Source organism: Zootoca vivipara, chromosome 3 (assembly GCF_963506605.1).
Source record: "Zootoca vivipara chromosome 3, rZooViv1.1, whole genome shotgun sequence".
In the NCBI taxonomy this organism is placed as follows: domain Eukaryota; kingdom Metazoa; phylum Chordata; class Lepidosauria; order Squamata; family Lacertidae; genus Zootoca; species Zootoca vivipara.
The window spans coordinates 22,062,951-22,083,358 of record NC_083278.1 but is presented as its reverse complement, the minus strand read 5'-3'; positions in this window follow the sequence as shown (position 1 = coordinate 22,083,358).

Here is a 20,408-nt window from a genome sequence, read left to right as displayed (position 1 = left end):
GACATACAAGCATTTTGGTCAACACTATCTTATTTCACAGAGTTGACAAGTGGATGGCCTGCTTGATGGATAGAGGAAAAGTCTTGGGCAAAGTAGCTACTCAAAAGTTTGGTAGATTATGAGCCTCCTACTTCATTGCTTCCATTTATAGCATATTTGGGAAGATGTCCCTCCTCCCAAAAAAGACATGAAAATGCCAACAACATTTGGAGGACAGTATGTTGGTGAAGCCTGCACTATAACATAAGCAGACCAGAATTGGGAAGTAAGAGGAAAAACTTGTAGCAAGTAAGACAGGTTAACACTACACCATGGTTTATTAAATCACAGTTTATTTGATTTTCTGAATCCAGCCCGGTGGCTTAACCATGACTAAGCCATAGCTAATATAAACCATGGTTTAGTGTTACATGTGAACCATTTTTTGTACCCTTGAAATGGAGAAATGACCTGACCTGAGATTTTCCAATATTTTAAACAAAGAAACAAATAAATACATCTTGAGGGGGTTTAATTGTATTGCCTTATCAGATTTTAACATCTTCTGGCTCATCGTTGTTTTCTCATTTACTGATGGTTTTACTTATTGAGTTTTCCTGTATTTTGCATAACAGAAAATAATTTCTGAGTTAATTCAAAGGAAGCATTTCAGAGCCTGCCCATGTCTAAGGCTGAGTGCAGCAGGGTAGAGTTTTATATGGGTAACAGCAGGGGGAAAGGATCGGGGGAGAGTCACCTGCTATATCTAGTGAATGTGAACCTTTGTAAAAGATTCAGTTCTCTTATTTTGAAGTGACATCTCCTGAACCATGTGATTTACTAGTTTAATTTTAAAAATGGAAAACAATCAGCTAGTATTATCTGGCTTTTCTCAGTAAAAAGCTGAGCCTCTCCTTCAGTCTCTGTCTCGTTCTCAAAAAAAGAAGTCTGCATTAATTTGGTTAATGCTGAAGCATTTTCTTTCATACTTGAAAGCACATTTCATCAGCTCAACTGCTGTGAGACAATGTTGATTAATCATTATCACTTGAACAAAAAGAGGGAGAAATTTTAATGTTGACTAGCTTACCATTTGTTAAAAAACCCTTAACAAACTGTGTTAGGTGTTTTCTGGAAGATTCTCGTCTTCTTCTTAACCAAGATGAATCGCACTTTGCTTTTGGCTCCCCTGTCCCTACCAACACATCCCAAAATTCTGTTCGTTTAGAATGTAGAATTTCTGTCACTGTGCATGGGGTCACGAAGAGTCGGACACAACTAAACGAATAAACAACAAATACATGGAGGACATGTTGTGGTAGGGCCTAAACAATATGTCTTGAGAATTCATGAAAGCAGAAAGAAAGGGGGTCACTGGTACATGGAGAATTAAACCCTGTTCCTACCTCCAACCTGGACTCTTATGAAAAAAATCCAATCAGAATTTCTAAGATCAATACTCCAAACACCGAAATGTGTTCCCAATGCAGTCCTACGTCTGGAAACAGGCCTACATAGGGTTAAAGCTAAAGTGTGGCAAGCTGCCTTTTGTTGTTGTTGTTTAGTCGTTTAGTCGTGTCCGACTCTTCGTGACCCCATGGACCATAGCATGCCAGGCACTCCTGTCTTCCACTGCCTCCACAGTTTGGTCAAACTCATGTTCGTAGCTTCGAGAACACTGTCCAATCATCTCGTCCTCTGTCGTCCCCTTCTCCAGTGCCCTCAATCTTTCCCAACATCAGGGTCTTTTCCAGGGAGTCTTCTCTTCTCATGAGGTGGCCAAAGTATTGGAGCCTCAGCTTCATGATCTGTCCTTCCAGTGAGCACTCAGGGCTGATCTCCTTCAGAATGGAAAACAGGCCTACATAGGGTTGAAGCTAAAGTGTGGCAAGCTGCCTTTTACTTCTGGCTAAGATTTAATAAGACACCAACTGGCCTCCTCCCCTTGATACACTGTGATAACTTTCAATCAAGTTGGGAGACGAGCATCCGCAGGAAACTATCCTCATATGGACTTTCAACAGAGCATCTTTTAAGCCTGGAAATGGGAAGAGCGAAAAACCTAATCAAAGAAATAACTGACACTGAACTCCAAAACGATCTTACCCAACTCTCAGCAATTTATAGGCACCTTTATGACCATCGAAGGATCCACTTAGCGAATTACCTCAAGTCATTAGATAATCCCAAACGGGCATTCTCCAGGGCCCGTTTTAACGCCCTCCCCTCAGCTTTATTAGTCGGTAGATACAACAAGACTCTGATTGACCAAATACTATGCCCCTGTGATGACAATGAGATCGAATCCATCGGGCATGCCCTTTTATATTGCCAATTATACCGTGATACGAGGAAAGAGCTGATCGAACCGCTCCTAGCGAAACAGCCCGGCCGATCAGAGGAAGCCTACACCAGACACTTTTTAGCTGACAAAGACATAGAGACTGCCAGGATTGTAGCAAAATTTTGCTACATAGCGACAAGAATAAGACACGCCAGTGACAGATAACCTAGTTGATCTATCGTAGGATTATCACAGGAGCGTCGGCAGGTGGCTGAGATTCATATATCAAACTTTTATAAAATTTTAAAAATTGTAACATTCTAATTGCAATTTTACTATGTAGATACCCATTCTATGAACTGAACTGTATAATTCTCTTGCGGGTCTTTGACCGTATTAAAGATTTATTATTATTATTATTATTATTATTATTATTACTACCTGGAAAGAATTCCTTTCAAAGTTTAAACAAGATTGAAAATAAACCTCTTAAATCATAGAAAGCCAGCAAGATTTTGATGATAAAGCATGTCATTTCTGAGGAAATATTTAACATAATTAAATACAGCAGAACTCTACTAAAATTCTTTTTTGAAAAAAGGAAAAACTGCAGAAACTTCGGGAGGGCAGAAGAGACTAAACAGCTTGTGCTTCTGAACACAGCATGCACCGTCCAATATATTCAGAAACAGCAACAGCACTGCGGTTCAGAAAATAATTGAGGATTTCACAAGAAATCCAACCGCTGCTTTGTGATCCGAATGGGAAAATCTCAGAAAGAAAGTTGACGCCCGGTGTGAAGTCCCGAAAACCAAAGCAGAATCACTAAGAAAAAAAATGCAGGGAACATAGATCAATTGACAGAACTGTAGCAGAAGGGTCTTTGATGATACTAAACACCAGGGGCTAATGGAAGGTTCTCTGGCTTTACCACCTCCTCGAAAATAGAAGTTTGTGGTGTTGTTGTTTTGTTTTGGAACAGGTCTAGGCCGGTTGGAACAGGTCCAGACTGGTTGGAACCAGTCCAAGCCAGTTTGAACCGGTCCAAGCTGGTTAGAACTGGTTCAGACTGGTTTGAACTGGTTCAGACTGGTTGGAACCAGTCCAAGCTAGTTTGAAGCTGTCCAAGCCAGTTGGAACCGGTTCAAGCCAGTTGGAACGGGTCCAAAGCGGTTTGAACCAGTCCAAGATGTTTGAAACTGGTCCAAACTGGTTTGAACTGGTCCAGGTTGGTTGGAACCTCTCTAAGCCAGCTGGAACTGGTTCAGATTAGTTGGAACCAGTTCAAGCTGGTTTGAACCTGTCCAAACCGGTTCGAACACGTGTAGACCAGTTCAAACCAGTTCAGGATGGTTGAAACCGGTCCAAGCCTGTTTGAACTGGTCCCAGCCAGTTGGAACAGGTCTAGGCTGGTTGGAACCGGTTCAAACTGGTTGGAACCAGTCCAGACTGGTTGGAACTGGTACAAGCCAGTTGGAACTGGTACAAGCCAATTGAAACCAGTCGAAGCCAGTTGGAACCATTTCAAGCCAGTTGGAACAGGACTAGGCTGCCTAGAAATTGTTCATGCCGGTTGGAGCAGGTCCAAGCCAATTGAAACCAGTCCAAACCAGTTGGAACCGGTCCAGGCTGTTTGGAACCAATCCAAGTCAGTTTGAACTGGATCAAGCTGGTTTGAACCGGTCCAGGCTCATTGGAACAGGTCTAGGCCAATTTGGAACAGGTCCAGACCAGTTGGAACTGGTCCAAGCCAGTTGGAACTGGTTCAGAACGGTTGGAAGCAGTCCAAGCTGGTTTGAACCTGTCCAAGCCAGTTGGTTGGAACAGGTCTAGGCCGGTTGAAACTGCTTCAGGCCAGTTGAAACCGGTCCAAGCCTGTTTGAACCGGTCCCAGCTGGTTGGAACAGGTCTAGGCCAATTGGAACTGGTCCAAACTGGTTGGAACCAATCCAAGCCGGTTGGAACCAGTCCAGACCAGTTGGAACCAGTCCAAGCCGGTTGGAACTGGTTCAGACCGGTTGGAACCTTTCCAAGCTGGCTTGAACCTGTCCAAGCTGGTTGGAACAGGTCTAGGCCGGTTGGAACCAGTCCAAGCTAGTTTGTAGCTCTCCAAGCAGGTTAGAACTGGTTCAGGCCGTTTGAAACAGGTCTAGGCCAATTTGAACTGGTCCAAACCGGTTGGAACCGGTCCAAGCAAAGCAAAGATGTTTATTCGGCTTTACGCCCATCATAAAACACAACAAAACAAATCAAATCAAATAAAACAGTGGACTCGTACAAGCCACAAATAATATAACACAATTCACAGCTCACAAGGATAAATTTTAACAATTCAAAAAGAAAGGTTTAAGATTAAGATTAAAAATTTAGGCACTACGCTAAAATCAATATCTGATGTCATTATAGAAAATTCTTATAACTATCAATAATCAGCTAACATTCCATTCCGTCTATTGTACGAGAGGACGGCTGTTAGGAATTTAGCAACCTGTAGAGTAATATAAGGATCCACATCTTGGATTAGCCGGTTGAAACTGGTCCAAATGGTTGGAACCACTCCAAGCTGGTTGGAACCAGTCTAGGCCAGTTGCAACCGGTCCAAGCTTGTTGGAACTGGTTCAGGCTGGATGGTACTAGTCCAAGCTGGTTTGAACCTTTCCAAGCCGGTTGGAAAAGGTCTAGGCCGGTTGAAACTGGTCCAAGCTAGTTTGAAGCTGTCCAAGCCTAATAGAAACGTAAGAAGCTGCCTTATGCCTAGTCAGACCACTGGTCCATTCAACTATCGTGCACACAAGGGGTAAGCGACTTATGGCTCTCCAGTTGAAAAAACCCCCCAAAACCCTCCAGATCCCATCAGCCCCAGCCGTTATCATCAAAGGCCAAGGAGTATGGGAGTTGTAGCTCAACATTTGCAGGGCCACAGGGTCCCACTCTTGGAGTACACGACTGACAACAGCTCTCCAGGGTTTCAGACAAGGGTGTCTCCCAGCCTAGCTTGGAGCTGTCAGGGATCAAATCTGGAGGTCCAGAGAGCTATGCACCTTCCTGCCATTGTTAGCAAGTCCCCTGGAAGACGGGTGATTCAGCCCAACCTCTAAATTGCATTGGGTTGCCGTACCAGCTGCACAACGTACAAATCCTTCTGTTTTTAATGCCTCAGAATTCATCAGACAGCTTGGTCAGCTGCCCAAGAGAGAAGGCGAAAGACTGTAGCACTGACTGCGCTGGGTTTGGATGTGCATCCACATGATGTTAAAAAAAAGTTATAAAAGCATGGTGTGTCCTGGAGGAGCTGATATCAGAACGCAGCTGACGTTAAGCCAAATAAGCAAAAACCATGCAGAAGTGCAATCGCAGGCACATCAGGGAACTCTGATACAGATAGGCTGTCTAACTTTATATAATTACGTACCCCTTTCAAATGTACTAGATTAAAAAAAACAAAAACATTTTTTCAACCTACTATGCCTAGATTAGATTGAAAGACATATTGATGAGAATTACTGATAAACCATTACATCCCCCAGTGTGTCAACACAGAATCTTTCTGATGGGAATACAAAAGCTGGTATTCTGGAAGGTTTATTTCCCCAATTCTGTAGACTGCTGTGCCTGCCATTCATTGTTAAAGATGTGGGCGAAACACGCTTCTACCAGGACACACTCACAACTGATGGCAATGGAACAGCGTATTAACTTCACTCTCGCCCATGCTGCAGCTATGAGGACTGACCTTGTTGCAGTGGCAATAGCTGCCATGTCAGGAAGCTGCCACCACACAACCCTGGTGAGGCTTTGGTGGTGGGACGGTGGCACCTTCCTGATTCAGCTCAGGCACCAAATTCCGAATTTACTATGAAAAATATTGTAAAATTGATATTTGAAGAGTAATTTTAGCAATTATGGATGCTGCAGGTTAATGAACTAGAAATTTTTGCTTTGGAAATTTAGAGTGATAAACGGACTTTGATAGTAAAATACAAGGGAAATTGAAAAATGTATATAGGAAAAGAAAATAGGATTAGAATCTGTGAGGTTTGATATACAATGAACCGATAGAGGGGGACCTCGAGGAGGTCCATTATAGATAAGATAGAAAATTTGAAATATGATGTGTGGATTAGTGTTTTTTCTTGTTTTTTTTTTCTTTTTGTGTTTTCTGATGTTGCTGATATTGTTGTGATCCTTTCTTTTTTTGTATTTTCTTGTATTTAAATTTTGAAAAAATTTAATAAAAATGAATTTAAAAAAAAAACAGGATGGGCCACTCCTGGTAGCTGCTATAATCTGATGTCACATAGGATTCGGATGTTAAACCTGCAAATGCAAGAGTGGGGCCCACTCAACTGAGTGGCACCCCATATTGCAATTTTAGTTTTAGTTACATGGCAGGGGTAGGCCAGATTCTCACCTCCTCCATTCACCTCCCATGGGCCAAGTTTGACAAGCAAAGAGGGGCATAGCTGTCAAGTTCTCCCTTTTTTAAAGGGAAATTCCCTTATGCTGAATAGGCTTCCTCTTGAGAAAAGAGAAAACTTGACAGCTATTTTTTTGGGGGGGGGCTGTCAACTTGCCAATCACCGCAAATCACAATGGTATCAGGTGTCATGATTTTGACTTGCCGTTTTCTGAGTCCTAGGTATGACTGGTGCTGGAGGAGACTCTTGAGAGTCCCATGGACTGCAAGAAGATCAAACCTATCCATTCTTAGGGAAATCAGCCCTGAGTGCTCCCTGGAAGGACAGATCGTGAAGCTGAGGCTCCAATACTTTGGCCACCTCATGAGAAGAGAAGAATCCTTGGAAAAGACCCTGATGTTGGGAAAGATTGAGGGCACTAGGAGAAGGGGACGACAGAGGATGAGATGGTTGGACAGTGTTCTCGAAGCTACGAACATGAGTTTGACCTAACTGCGGGAGGCAGTGCAAGACAGGAGTGCCTGGCGTGCTATGGTCCATGGGGTCACAAAGAGTCGGACACGACTAAACGACTAAACAACAACAACAGGTATGACGATAGGGAACAGTGGAACCCAACCTTCCCTCTCTCCAGTATTTAGCTTGCATTACGGCAACTCTTTCTGCTTCTTTCAAAATCCTCGGGAGCCTTGACATTTGCCTAGACGTTTTGCTTAAGGAAGGAGCAGGGAAGCTGGGACCCCGAAGTTGTTGTTAGACTCCAACTCCCATCAGCCCTAGCCTATTGACCAACAATTGGAGATTATGGGAGTTGGAGTCCAACAGCATCTGCAAGGGCACAGTGTCCCCTTTCCCTGGCTCAATGAATAGTTTGGTACCCAGGTGGCGCTGTGGGTTAAACCACTGAGCCTAGGGCTTGCTGATCAGAAGGTCAGCGGTTCGAATCCCTGTGACGGGGTGAGCTCCCGTTGCTCGGTCCCAGCTCCTGCCAACCTAGCAGTTCGAAAGCATGTCAAAATGCAAGTAGATAAATAGGAACCGCTACAGCGGGAAGGTAAACGGCGTTTCCGTGTGCTGCTCTGGTTTGCCAGAAGTGGCTTTGTCATTCTGGCTACATGACCTGGAAGCTGTACGCCGCCTCCCTCGGCCAATAATGCGAGATGAGCGCGCAACCCAGAGTCGGTCATGGCTGGACCTAATGGTCAGGGGTCCCTTTACCTTTACCTTTATACTTTTGCATTAAAGGGAACACACACAAGCACACGCACACACACTCCTATCTTACATATGATAAATACATCGGAGGCATTGTATTCCCTTTTTTTTTTTTTGCTGGATCCAAATGAACAGCAGAGAAATATGTGAGGTCTGCTGCTGCAGACAACCTTCCTATGTGGCAGAAGAAAAGTAATATGTTCATTGGCGAAACTGAATTTGCAGCAGAAAAATTATTTATTTATTCTCAAGTGTGAGTTTTAATAAAAGTTGCTTCCCCATTAAAGCACCTGTTGTTGTTTTGTCTGTTGCATTTCTTGTGCAGTAGAGAACAATTCCCATTTCTCTCATAAAACAATATCCTCTTAATTGCCTCAGAGATCAAATCTGGATTGTAATGTGTCAGATACCTGCCATTGGAGCTCCATGTATTGAAATCAAAATCAAATTACGCCTTTGCTTGTATGAGGACAACTTTGATTAAAGGCTTGCTGGCAAATCACTTTTATCATTCAAAATTTATATCTGTGATACCTATGAAGCTTTCTCCCCCTTTTGTGTTCTGTTGCTTTCATTGAATTTGAACCTTTGATTTATGAGATCTGTATTAAAATAAGCAGTCTGAGAGTTGAGCTTCCAGTGGAGTGTAAAAACTGACAATATAATCCCACTGAAGGAAAAAAAGATCTGCAGTGTCACTTTTACAGAATGTTGTTATGATGAAGTCTATGTCAACTGCCAGGGTCGTAGGCATTTTTTACATTATTGGGCATGGACCATTCTGGTACAATGCAGTAAACATGATCTGCCCATCTCAGACTCAATCTCCCCTTTAGCAACACAAGCAATAATTTTTCTGAACGTCTACATATCTTGATGCATATAGTACTGAATTTTGCATTTTGTCAGTTAAGGTTCCAGGTTGCCGGACTGCTTTGTCGCTGGTGCTTTTGATGGCAGGTTTGAAACAGATGGCAAATCTATCTCTAAATTTTCTAATAATTTTGTTTCTCCTACAACTCTCTGAAATGCCCACTCAAATTCACTGCCTGCAAATGGAGCAGCAGAGAATGATGGGTTTTGCTTTTTTTCTTTTTGTGGTGGGGGTGTCAATCCTAATCGAGCTGGTGAAAGATATACAGTCAGAAGGTGAAAACCTTGCGAGTCAAACTTTTTGGCTCCCAGACGCCACAAATCCGGATGTGAGTGTTTCGGTGTGCGAACGTTCTTCGGAACCCGAACATTCGATGCAGATTCTGTGGCTTATGATTGGCTGCAGGAGCTTCCTGCAGCCAATTGGGAGCCACACCTTGGTTTCCGAACATATTGGAAGTCGAACGGACTTCTGGAATGGATTCCGTTCGACTTCCAAGGTACGACCGTATATATGGCAGAACACTTCTGCATTGCAAATCATCTTGATGTCTCTACTAAGACTTTTACACAAACCTGTGCAGGTAGTTACACATTGGTAGAATCTAGACACATTAAAAACGCTATGAGAATGCTTAAAAAACATATTTTGAAAATATATATTTAATTTGCCATAAGCTCACCATCATTATCGAGTGTCACATTTGAATAATGACCACTGGGGGGCGCCCTTTGCGTGGCTGCGTGCAGCTCCCCCTATCCCTGAGACACTGGCAGAAGTTGCTGGTCCGCCTCCCCACGTCACAGCCCTTTGTGGTTCTCGCCAAACCTCAGTTCGAATGTACCTATCTGTGGCAGGAGGAGGCGGAGCCAGCAGAGCGGACTGTGAGTGAGCAGTCTTCACTCTGGTCTGCTCTTCGTGTCGTTAAAGGGGCGGAGCCTACCTGACTATGCACTTAAAACACACTGAAAATGTTATATTTGCAGCCACAACCAACATCCTGGTATCACCACAGAGAGCTAAGCAAATAGGTCCGAGCAAGTAGACTCTGGACATAGGAGCTATGCCCTTGATTTTCCTACCTAAAGGATCACAGATACGGTGTGAGGTGTCAGCACTTCCAATATGTGAAAGCTGACCCTTTCACACATTGGAGCAATGCATCACATGGCCGACAATTACCCGGTTTTGAGGAATATCATGTCACAAACACATGTTTGTCTATGCTGCCAGCATCTGTCAGAGTAGTAGCTCAGGGTTTCTCATTTCCCATGCAAGTTACATGCTCCACTTCACCTAAGTGTTCTCTCTTGGGCTCAAATTATCATTTATTAAGTGGTTTAATAATTATTGCTATAATTATGATTGGAATAATATTTCAAAGCATTTTATACCTTACTCTTCAGCTGGAAAAGCTCCCCCGGAGCAGTTTGCAAATCCAAGCCAATAAAAACAAACACAGTCCCAGTTTTAAGCCCTGCAATCTAAAAAAGACACAACGCAAATGGAAAAAAGGGATGGGCAGGGCAGAAGAAAATTAGGGTACAAGACTCAATCTTGCCTACAGCTTACCTTCTCACACCATCTCCCCTGATTTTACTTTGCCCTCAGCTGGGCTTCAGTTTGGGGAGTGAGCCCAAATGGGAGAACAGTGTCTAGGGAGAAAATATGGGGAAGTCAGTGGTGTCGGATAGAAAGTTCAGTCCGCTTCACCCTCATGCTCCTTTCACAGTAACAATCAGAACTTCTGCATTATATGTGACTGAGACAGACACAGGTCTCAATGTACATGTCTGATAACATGAGCCTCAAAGGACACAAAGCAGGTTTAACATTGGAAATTTCCTTTATGAAGCTGATCTAAAGTCTCCTTATTAAATTGATGTGGGGGTCATGTGTTTCAGATTTTATCCTGTCTCTAACTAATACTCACAAAAGCTTTCCCAGTGTTAGGCCAAATATTTCCTGCTTGTGGGTTCTGTTCACACGCCGTTAAAAAATTGAGGAAGTGTACAGGCTTTAACATCTCTATAAGCAAATGCAGTCTTTTGCAATCTTCCAGATTCTTTGTAGCTGCTCTTGCAGGTGGCAAATTGGCTGTTTGCGTTCATAAGCAGCTCTTCTTTAACGATTCTAATTTGTCTGTCCTTTTAAGTGCTTGATCCAGTTTGATTTTATTGAGTCTGGCAATGTGTTTCTATTTTTGTATTTATTTCCCTTTCATCAAAAACGGAAGTTCAAAAGCAGTTCCTTAATTGAAAAATCATAAGGGAACACCTGGACATATTTTTAATGTCTCTTGTGTTTGTTTATGTGCGGAACATTGGCAGCTACAGGCACAGTTCTAGAGTCAGGGCTCGCTTACAGGTGTGGAATGCGCAGGACTCTTTGCACCAATAAGAATTCACTTCAGCGGAGGTATCTAATCTGTGCAAGCAGATAAATGCATATCTGACTCATTTCTCTCCATTCACATGAATGGACCCACCCCACATATAACAGCAGCAGCAGACTTAAACTGAGGACCACTGGGCATAAAGCCAGGATTCACAAAGCAAACAGGAAAATCATCATAGGTCTTCTGACTTTTTTTCTTTTTCTTGCCCTGGAAATGATTCTTTCTATTCCATATTTAAAAAGCACATATATATTTGTTAGTCAAGCAGGATTTTTGTTGTTGTTCATACATACTCTGAATGCTATGCCCCTGGCTCGATTAATAATAGATCTGACTGTAGTTTTGCAATCATTTCACATTGTTGGACCTGTAGCCCTCCTGATATTGCTAAAATTACAACTCCCATCATTCCTGGCCTTTGGTCCAATGGTACTCCACACCAGCTTTAAAGATATCAAGACATGCTTCCTTTTCTACTAAGGGGCATTATTATTATTATTATTATTATTATTATTATTATTATTAAAATTTGTATATCACCTTTCACCTGCAGATCTCAAGGAGGTTCATAATCTTCAATTTATTTTCTCATGCATAGGAGCCATCAGTGAGAATCACAACTGTTGTAAATCCACGGATTAGCAAAAAAGAAAAGGGAAAGAAAGTGCATGTAGGTCCCCTTCAGACTAGGACTGAATGTGTGGCCAACAGGGGTGGGCATTGGTGGCAGTGTTGAGGCTAGCAGGGACTACAGTTTTGTGAGTGGGTATATAAGCCTGCTCTCCCTCCATGTATCCAGCTAACATGCGGTTGCGTCTCAAGTGAATTTCCAAAATGCTAGGAGATTGATACGGCAGTGTGGTGTAAAAGTTAGAGCATCTGATTGGGACTTGGCCATGAAACTCACTGGATGATCTTGGGTCAGTTCTTGCCTTTCAGCCTAGCCTACCTCACAGGGTTGCTATAGGGATTAAAGGAAGGGGAGGACCATGGATGCTCTCTTGGCTGGCAAAACCTGCCCCCCTGGCCTGCAGCTACTTCTGCAGAGCTGCAGAAAACACTAGCCCGAGAGTCCTGGGCCCTTGCCTATCTTTCACAAAGCTGGCCTGCCAATGCTCCTCTTGAATCTCCAGTGAGGATGCTTAGCGAGGGTGACCAAGCAGGTCCACTCCACTTAGTTCGTTCTTAAAGTGCCCTCTCTGTGTGCCTCAATTGTCAAAGGATCATTAGACTTCTTGGCTCTTCTAAAACAATTTATAACCTCTTGGTATGAATACATTTTTTTTATTGTTATCTTCCAGCAAACTTCCAGGTAGGCTCATAATATCAAACATTTATCTATCCGCATACGGTCTGAGACTTATCATTTCTTTGCTAAGGATCTTGCCGTTGGATGTAGGCGCTTTAATAACCCTGTATTAACGATCTTACTTCCTCCTTTATTAGCATCTATAAATCCAAAGTTAATTTCTTATTAAGCTCATTTCCACCTTGAGTGCACACTTCAGTTTTATCTTTTTTATCACCCTCACTTTACGCCATTCTTTCTCTGCTTATTACCCCCTCTAATGCATTTACTATTTCTTCCCTTTTCGACTTCTCACTCATTTTTGGAGTCTGCTTCTTACTCTTGAGGCAGAGGCAAATAAAAGAAACAGGTCTCCTCCAGGCCCTATATGATATAGGTGCAAGGGGCAATGGCTCGAATTCAAATGGAACATTCACAAACCATGGAGCTGCTGTGATATTTTTGCATGGATCCGTTCATATCATAGCCAACATCCCAATCATATATTCAATGCCCCCCTCAAATATTTTATTGTGGGGACTGAAGCCCCAACGGCTGCTAGGAGTTGGCTCCTATGACTTCATCTCTGACCCATTGACTATACTGACTGGGGCTAGTCATCTGGAGAGCCACAGACTCCCTATTCCAAGCATCCCCAAACTTCGGCCCTCCAGATGTTTTGGACTACAATTCCCATCTTCCCTGACCACTGGTCCTGTTAGCTAGGGATCATGGGAGTTGTAGGCCAAAACATCTGGAGGGCCGAAGTTTGGGGATGCCTGCCCTATTCCCATTCTACACAGACTGGTAGTGCCTGTCTGTCATCTCAGGCAGGAACCATGTGTGTGCAACCATGTGAGGCTCCTTTTCCATTTACTTTAAGATTAGTTACGATTGCTTCCAGTTTGTGAGCTGTTACACTAGTGTTAAGGTCACAATATCACATAGGCATGGAGTAGTTCTGATCAGCACCGAGTGATGCAAGGTGCACTTGTGTCCATGGCATTTAGAAAATGAAATACAGGGTGATTCATAATGTTTCCAGATGCTGTAAGACAGTAACAGGCGACGACACAGACCACAACTGCGAACCGTGAGGTAGATGTACTCATAAAGTTTGTTGCTATTTTTTCCAAAAAAATTATTCCTTTTATAATAAAACATAATACAATCAATACAAAAAAAAACCACACATACATAACAAAAAACATTTAACAAAACACAGACAAACATATCATTATTTTTACCCTCATTTTTACTTAACATTGTTTTCTGGACTTCCTCAAATCCCACCCTTTTGATTTTCATTTTCAAAATTATTTTTATCCTTTGCAGTTTTCATATATCAAAACTCCAACCCTTATTCTAGAAACAAAACATTCAAACTATTCATATTTTTAAACTTTCCTCTCTTATTTCTTTTTCACTTTTTATCCACCTCCTCCTATCCCCCATCCCTGGGCCTCCTCCTGCCACGAGAAGTTCCCAGGGCGAACGGACAGTTGGAGGTGGTCCTTTTTTGAAAAATTAAGCTTCTCCCTACCTCCCCCCTCTTCCCTGCCCCAGAACCTCCCCCTGCCACCAAGAGGCTAGATGTACTCATAAAGTTTGTGTTCCACTACTGAGGGAAGTGACATAGGCGATAGCGCACGTGTCACATGACTAGTCAGGCAAAATGGCTGAGTCTGCAGTGGAGAAGGCATTTTGCGTTCTTGAATTGAGCAAAATGGAACCTGTAACTGTTGTGCAATGGCATTTTTGATCACGATTCGGGGAAAAATATCCAAGCAGAAAATATACCTACAATTGGCATAAAATAATTGAAACTACAGGTTGTTTGTGCAAACTTAGATGTCCTGGACAACCGTGTGTATGGGAAGAAGTCGTCAATAGTGTTTGCACCGCCATTCAATGAAGCATGGGGTGAGTCACATTTGGGCAGAAATGGATTCCCGGTTCTATGTGTGTCGTGTGACAAAGGGTGTCTACATAGAATATCTGTGGCTCTTTTTAATTGTTTTTTTTATTTAAAAAACTTTAAACATTCCCCTACAATTCTGGTACAGGTAACATTAGATATATTACATTCTTCTTCTTTTTTTATAGTGCACTGAAACTGTGTACAGTGGTACCTCTAATTGCGTTCCACTCTTGTTACGGACTTTCAGCTTACGAACGTGGCAAACTGCACGTGCGCAGAAGCGCTTGATCACATCGCGCACATGTGCGGAAGAAGTGCTCTAGTTGTGGACTTTTTGGGGTGCGAATGGCACCCCGAAACAGATTAAGTCCACAACTAGAGGTACCACTGTACTTCATTATGAATCACCCTGTATATTCCAGATGGCATTTCCAATGGCAATGTACCACCTACAGATGACTTCTAAAATAATAAGGCTTGGACGCTGGGAAAATTTAAGCATCCTTGAAACCAGAGGTACTTCCTTGAGAGGGGGAAAGAAGTTTGGGTTCCATGTAACAAGGCTAAGTAGTTCTAAGAACTTATAAGCATTGGCTTCTTAAGGAAGAACATAACTTTCAAGAAGCTGAAATTCCCTACTGAGACTTGTGAACAGTCCGTGCTGAATGAGCTACTTAGGAAGGAATGAGAATAAGGTGATCAGGGGAACCATTGTAATTGATAAACTGTACTTTAATGAACCTTGAAAGTCAGGTGAAAAGCTCCTATTATCTTCTTTGCTTTTGGATTAGGCTTCTAATTCACTTCCCATCACACCTCTAACTTCCATTTAATCACAAGAATGTGTAAGCTTTGCTAAGTCAACACACCTGCAATGCATAGCAGATTACCACAAATCCATGGTTTTGGAAGAGAGTTCTGCAGGGGAGAAAGGAAAGAACTATTGGCCCATTCAGTAATTACAGCTACATTGTGCTGGTTTTATCTAATTGTATTAGATAAAAATCAATGTGAATTAAACTCGTTTCAAATTACACTGGTTGAGTGCTTGTTTATCGGATACTCACCAGCAGATTTCGGTATTAATTAAACTTGGTAGAGTGATTAATTAAACTTGGTAGAGTGATAATATTTACTTAAGGCTAGCCATAAACGTTCCCCCTGACAATCTGAATTCAGTTACAAACATCCCTGAACGTCAGCTAACTGAATACACACCTTCCTACATTCAGGAATATATGGAGTTGAATCCAAATAAGGCATATTCAGGGTAGATCTACCTTGACCACTTTGATCTCAATGGTTTTCTTTGCAACTCATAACCCAAATAGGGAGAGCGACCACTTGTTCATCATAAAAAAAAAAGGGAAATGAATTCTCAAAAAGAGGACAAAAGGGAGCAGAGATCTGAATAAAATTTGCATAGTTTGAGTATCTATGTAAATTATGAAACGATTCACTATAGTATACATAGTGAAATACAGATGGGAGACTTAATGTGCTTCCTCAGTCTGCACTCTAAGTGTTGATGAGCAAATTCTTCCTCTTCCTTTTTACGGTTTTGTGCCTCCCTTCTCCCTTGCTGGCTGTGGGGCGGAGGGAGGGAAAGCCAGCCAAACGCTTTGCGCGGCTCTGGTGCTTTCCCGCCACCCGCCCCACAGCCAGCCAGGGAGAAGGGAGACGGCACCGGGCGGGCAGTGGGGCAGGCTGGCCAGTGGCCCTGCTTCTAGGGGGGGCAATTGTCCCCTCCTGCCCCCCCTGCCTACGCCCATGGATCCATATACAAATTTCACAAATTTCACAGGGCCGCCACTGAAATTGGCAACCCAAAGCCAAGTTTTCCCTCTCTGAATCATATAGTAAGTGTGACAGCACAGGCTGTAGCCTCCACTGCACTGGGGAAGAAGACATGTAAACAAGCTGGCCAACCCACCTCCTCATTCTTACATTCACTTCTGCTACCAAGTGGCGAGCTCTATTTTTCTCTGGCTGCCACAACTAAGCAGCCCTTTAACCTTTAACAAATATGCTTCAAATTAGGACTGTGCACAGACCTCCATTCTAACCTGTGGCTCCAATCCATAGTGCCAAGATCAGGCCAATCTGTCTGGTGCAGACATACATCCTGACTCTGTCCCCAAAACAATTCAGGGCAGGGTGAAGGGTTTTTAAAATTTCACTTATTTTAAAAATATGGTGGGCAGGAAGAAACTAATTTCCCCCCATTAATATTAATGTATATTCAAAACAAATAGCATTAATAATAAATTCAATTTATATACTGCCCTTCATCAAGAGACCACAGGGTGGTTTAAAACATAAAGCTCTATCTATCTATCTATCTATCTATCTATCTATCATCTATCTATATCTATCTATCTATCTATCATCTATCTACAGTGGTACCTCTACTTACGAATTTAATGCGTTCCGAACGCACATTTGTAAGTCGAAAAAAATTGTAAGTCGAATCCCATAGGAATGCATTGGGAGAAAAATTCATAAGTAGAAGCAACCCTATCTAAAAAAATTTAAGTAGAAAAAATCCTACCTAAACTGCATCCAAGATGGCGGACAGAGCTCTATTCGTAAGTAGAAACATTCGTAAGTAGAGTTATTCATAAGTAGAGGTACCACTGTATCTATCAATCAATCGTCTATCTATCTATCTATCTATCATCTATCTATCTATCTATCTATCTATCTATCTATCTATCTATCTATCTATCTATCTATCATCTCTCTCTCTCTCTCTCTCTATCTATCTATCTATCTATCTGGAGGGATTTTAAACGAGGAAGGCTGAAATTTAGTAAGCCCCACTTCATAACAAGAGTTCTGTTCCTAATGACTTAGACATTTGTACCTACTGATTAATTAATTCATTAATATAATCAGTGTCAATGAGGCAGTTAATTAAAATGTGGAATTAGCAGCAACAGACTGATGTAAATATTGCTTCCAAATGCTCAACAGTTCCCAGAGCAATGATGTTATCCAATTTGAGGCTTTCAGGTGGGTTGCTGTATAAGATGTAGACTGTCAGAGCTCCAGAATATACACAGATCAGCTATGGTTTTACATAGCAGACGCCTGGACCAAACACCAACCAGTATCAACCACGTTGCTGTTAGCCTTCTCTTTACTAAGGCAATATCAGACATCAGACATCCACCAAATTTTGCAAATGTTTGAAATCTGCAGAGTGACCAGCAAACCTGACACCAGCTCCTCATAGCTGCCAAGTTTTCCCTTTTCTCACGAGGAAGCCTATTCAGCATAAGGGAAAATCCCTTTAAAAAAGGGATAACTTGGCAGCTATGCAGCTCCTTAAAATATATATCTACATTTTAAAAGTGTTTCTGGCTGTTGTGGCAAATCTCGGGGGCAGCACTGGCTTTCTCTTGGCTACATCGCTCAGAATGTCTGGCTCTGAAGCCCCCTTTGGACCTTTCTCAAAGTCCAGGTGCTGGGATGAGGAGAATCTGCTAGCACTGCTGCTGCTATTGTAGCAGTGAATTTTCCTTCCTTCCTTCCTTCCTTCCTTCCTTCCTTCCTTCCTTCCTTCCTTCCTTCCTTCCTTCCTTCCTTCCTTCCTTCCTTCCCCCCTCTCTCCACCCACCCACACTAAGAGAGCAAGGAGGAGAGCACAAGCAAGGGGGACAACAGGTGGTAAGAGAAGGATGACTGTGCTCCCACCACCGGGCCAGCCCACTCCTGAGGCAAGGTGAGGTGACCGACCACCTCAGGCGGCAGGATCCACAGGGACAGCAGATCCCAATGTAGATCTTTAATCCCCTCTTGTTCCTGATTTAGATCTTCATTCACCCCTTCTTCCCTGGTGAGGAGGAGGGCACCATTTTACATAGCTGTCAAGTCTCCCATTTTTCACGGGAAACCCCCGTTTTTAAAGCCGTTTCCTGCTGGCAGCCTGGATTGGAAAAAAATCCCATAAATCCCCCAGATTTCCTACCTGCCAGGGAGGCTCCATTTTGGGTCCTGGCACCGCCCATTTCCAGTGCCCAGACATGGGTAGCGCGGCACCGGAAGTCGCTTCTATGCATGTCCGGACATGCATAGAAGCGACTTCCGGTGCCGTGCCGCTGCTGATCCTACATTTTTCAGTGGGAGACTTGGCAGCTATGCATTTTGTGGTTCAACTCAGGTGCTAAAATGTCTTGGGCCAGCTCTGTGCCACCACAAAGATGGAGGTGGAGTCCCACCAGAGAGGGCAGCGACAGGAAAGCAGTAGCAGCACGTCAGCCAGACCATGCAGGAGGCAAGGAGGCAGCGGGAAGGCATTAGCCAAACCATGCTGGCATTGTCCCCAGAATGCTCAAACAAGGGAGAAGGGCAGAATCTGAGCCCATGAGTGTAACTGTGTGTGTTGCTCAGGGAAACAGAGAGACCTGGAGGCCATATTGGGCTCTGGACCAAAGTTTTCCCATCTCAGCTTTACAAGAAGTCAGCATAATGAGCTTTGCAGGGCATAAATCAGGGCTTATTTGGAAGACTTTTGAAGTAAACAGAACTCAGTGCAAAACTCATAAAACTCAGGGAATAGATACTGAAGGAGAGGCCAGTCAAACCAAACTACTCAAAAGGTGATGTACTACTCAAAAATGGTGATGTACCCCATAAAGAGAGGACAGCACACTCACTAGAAGCTAGAGACTAGAAAGCTCAAGTAGATATATGACAAAATGTCTCTGGTGTGCTTTTGGAAAAGCATAGCTTTATGATTCCTTTTCTCAAAAATGCAACTCAAAGTGAAAGTGTTGGGGGAGAGGGAAGAGTCGGAATAGTAGGTGGTAAACATTTCTTCTATCTGAAAGTCACACATATTTACATAATCTTTTTTCTCCCTCTATTAGGCTATTGAGTGGGTTGTGATCGTTTATTTCTCAAGTCAAATTACTTTTGAAGTGGGTGCCTATGTAAGAAGCTTTTCCTAGGAGCAGACTTAAATCAAAACGCTGTTCAATGCAGTGGAATGAAAATTGTAGACAAGAGAAAAATCAGAGGCAAGTCATTCCAAACCACCCAACTATGATTATTATTACTTTTTTAAAAAAAATAAACATAGCTGATACATTCTTTAGGAGCAAAATGTTGCAGTAATACTTCCATGAACTTCACTTGCATGTTTGTGTGTGGGAATTCTCAGCAGCTTTAGAGTTGAGTTAATTCTTTAGTTTATTTAATATCTCTTTATGGTACTGTTTGATTCAAAAACATCCAGGGCAGTTTTAATTACAAATAAAAACAGAATAGCAGCACAAGATATGTGTTTATAGCAGGCCTACCTACGGTGCTTGAAGACAGTCAGTCAGGTTGGGTATCCACAGCAATGACCAGAGGAGAAATGACTGCTGGGAGGAGCACAGAGAGAAGAAACAGCCCAGTGAAATGGGACACCTTCATCTGCCCCAGCTGCAATAAAACATGTCTGTCCTATATTGGTCTCTACAGCCATGTAAACATGCACTTTTTGGATCAACGCCTGAGTTGGGCAGTGCTGACTACGGAAGGGGAAGAAGTGCATTCAGTTTGCATTTGAATGTAAATCTACCTAATTCACACTTGCCGAGCCAATCCATGAACCGAAAGGCAGCGAATCCATCAAAATCCACACTTTATCGAATTTTGCAATCAAAATATGTGTGCAAACAAAGAGGGTTATATTAGAGTAGCATGTACACAAAAATGTGTATATTTGTGAAAACAATATAAAAATCATTGTGTTGGGGGAAAAGCTTTCAGAAATAAATGTGTAAGGAGAAATGCAAACAAATGTGTATGCAATTTCATATGATTTTTTTTCAAAAGTTTGCAAACTGATGCAGAAACGTGACAAATTTGCATATAAGAATGGACAAATGAGAAACTGAAATGGACAGATTCATCCATTTCTGGTGCTGAGTAGGCCCACCCCAATGCCTTGCAGTGTGGTGTTCCCATCCCCTGAGGTCCGTGCTTACAGCAAACACATCTTCATGGAGGAAGACTTACTGCATACTTACAGGTAGGT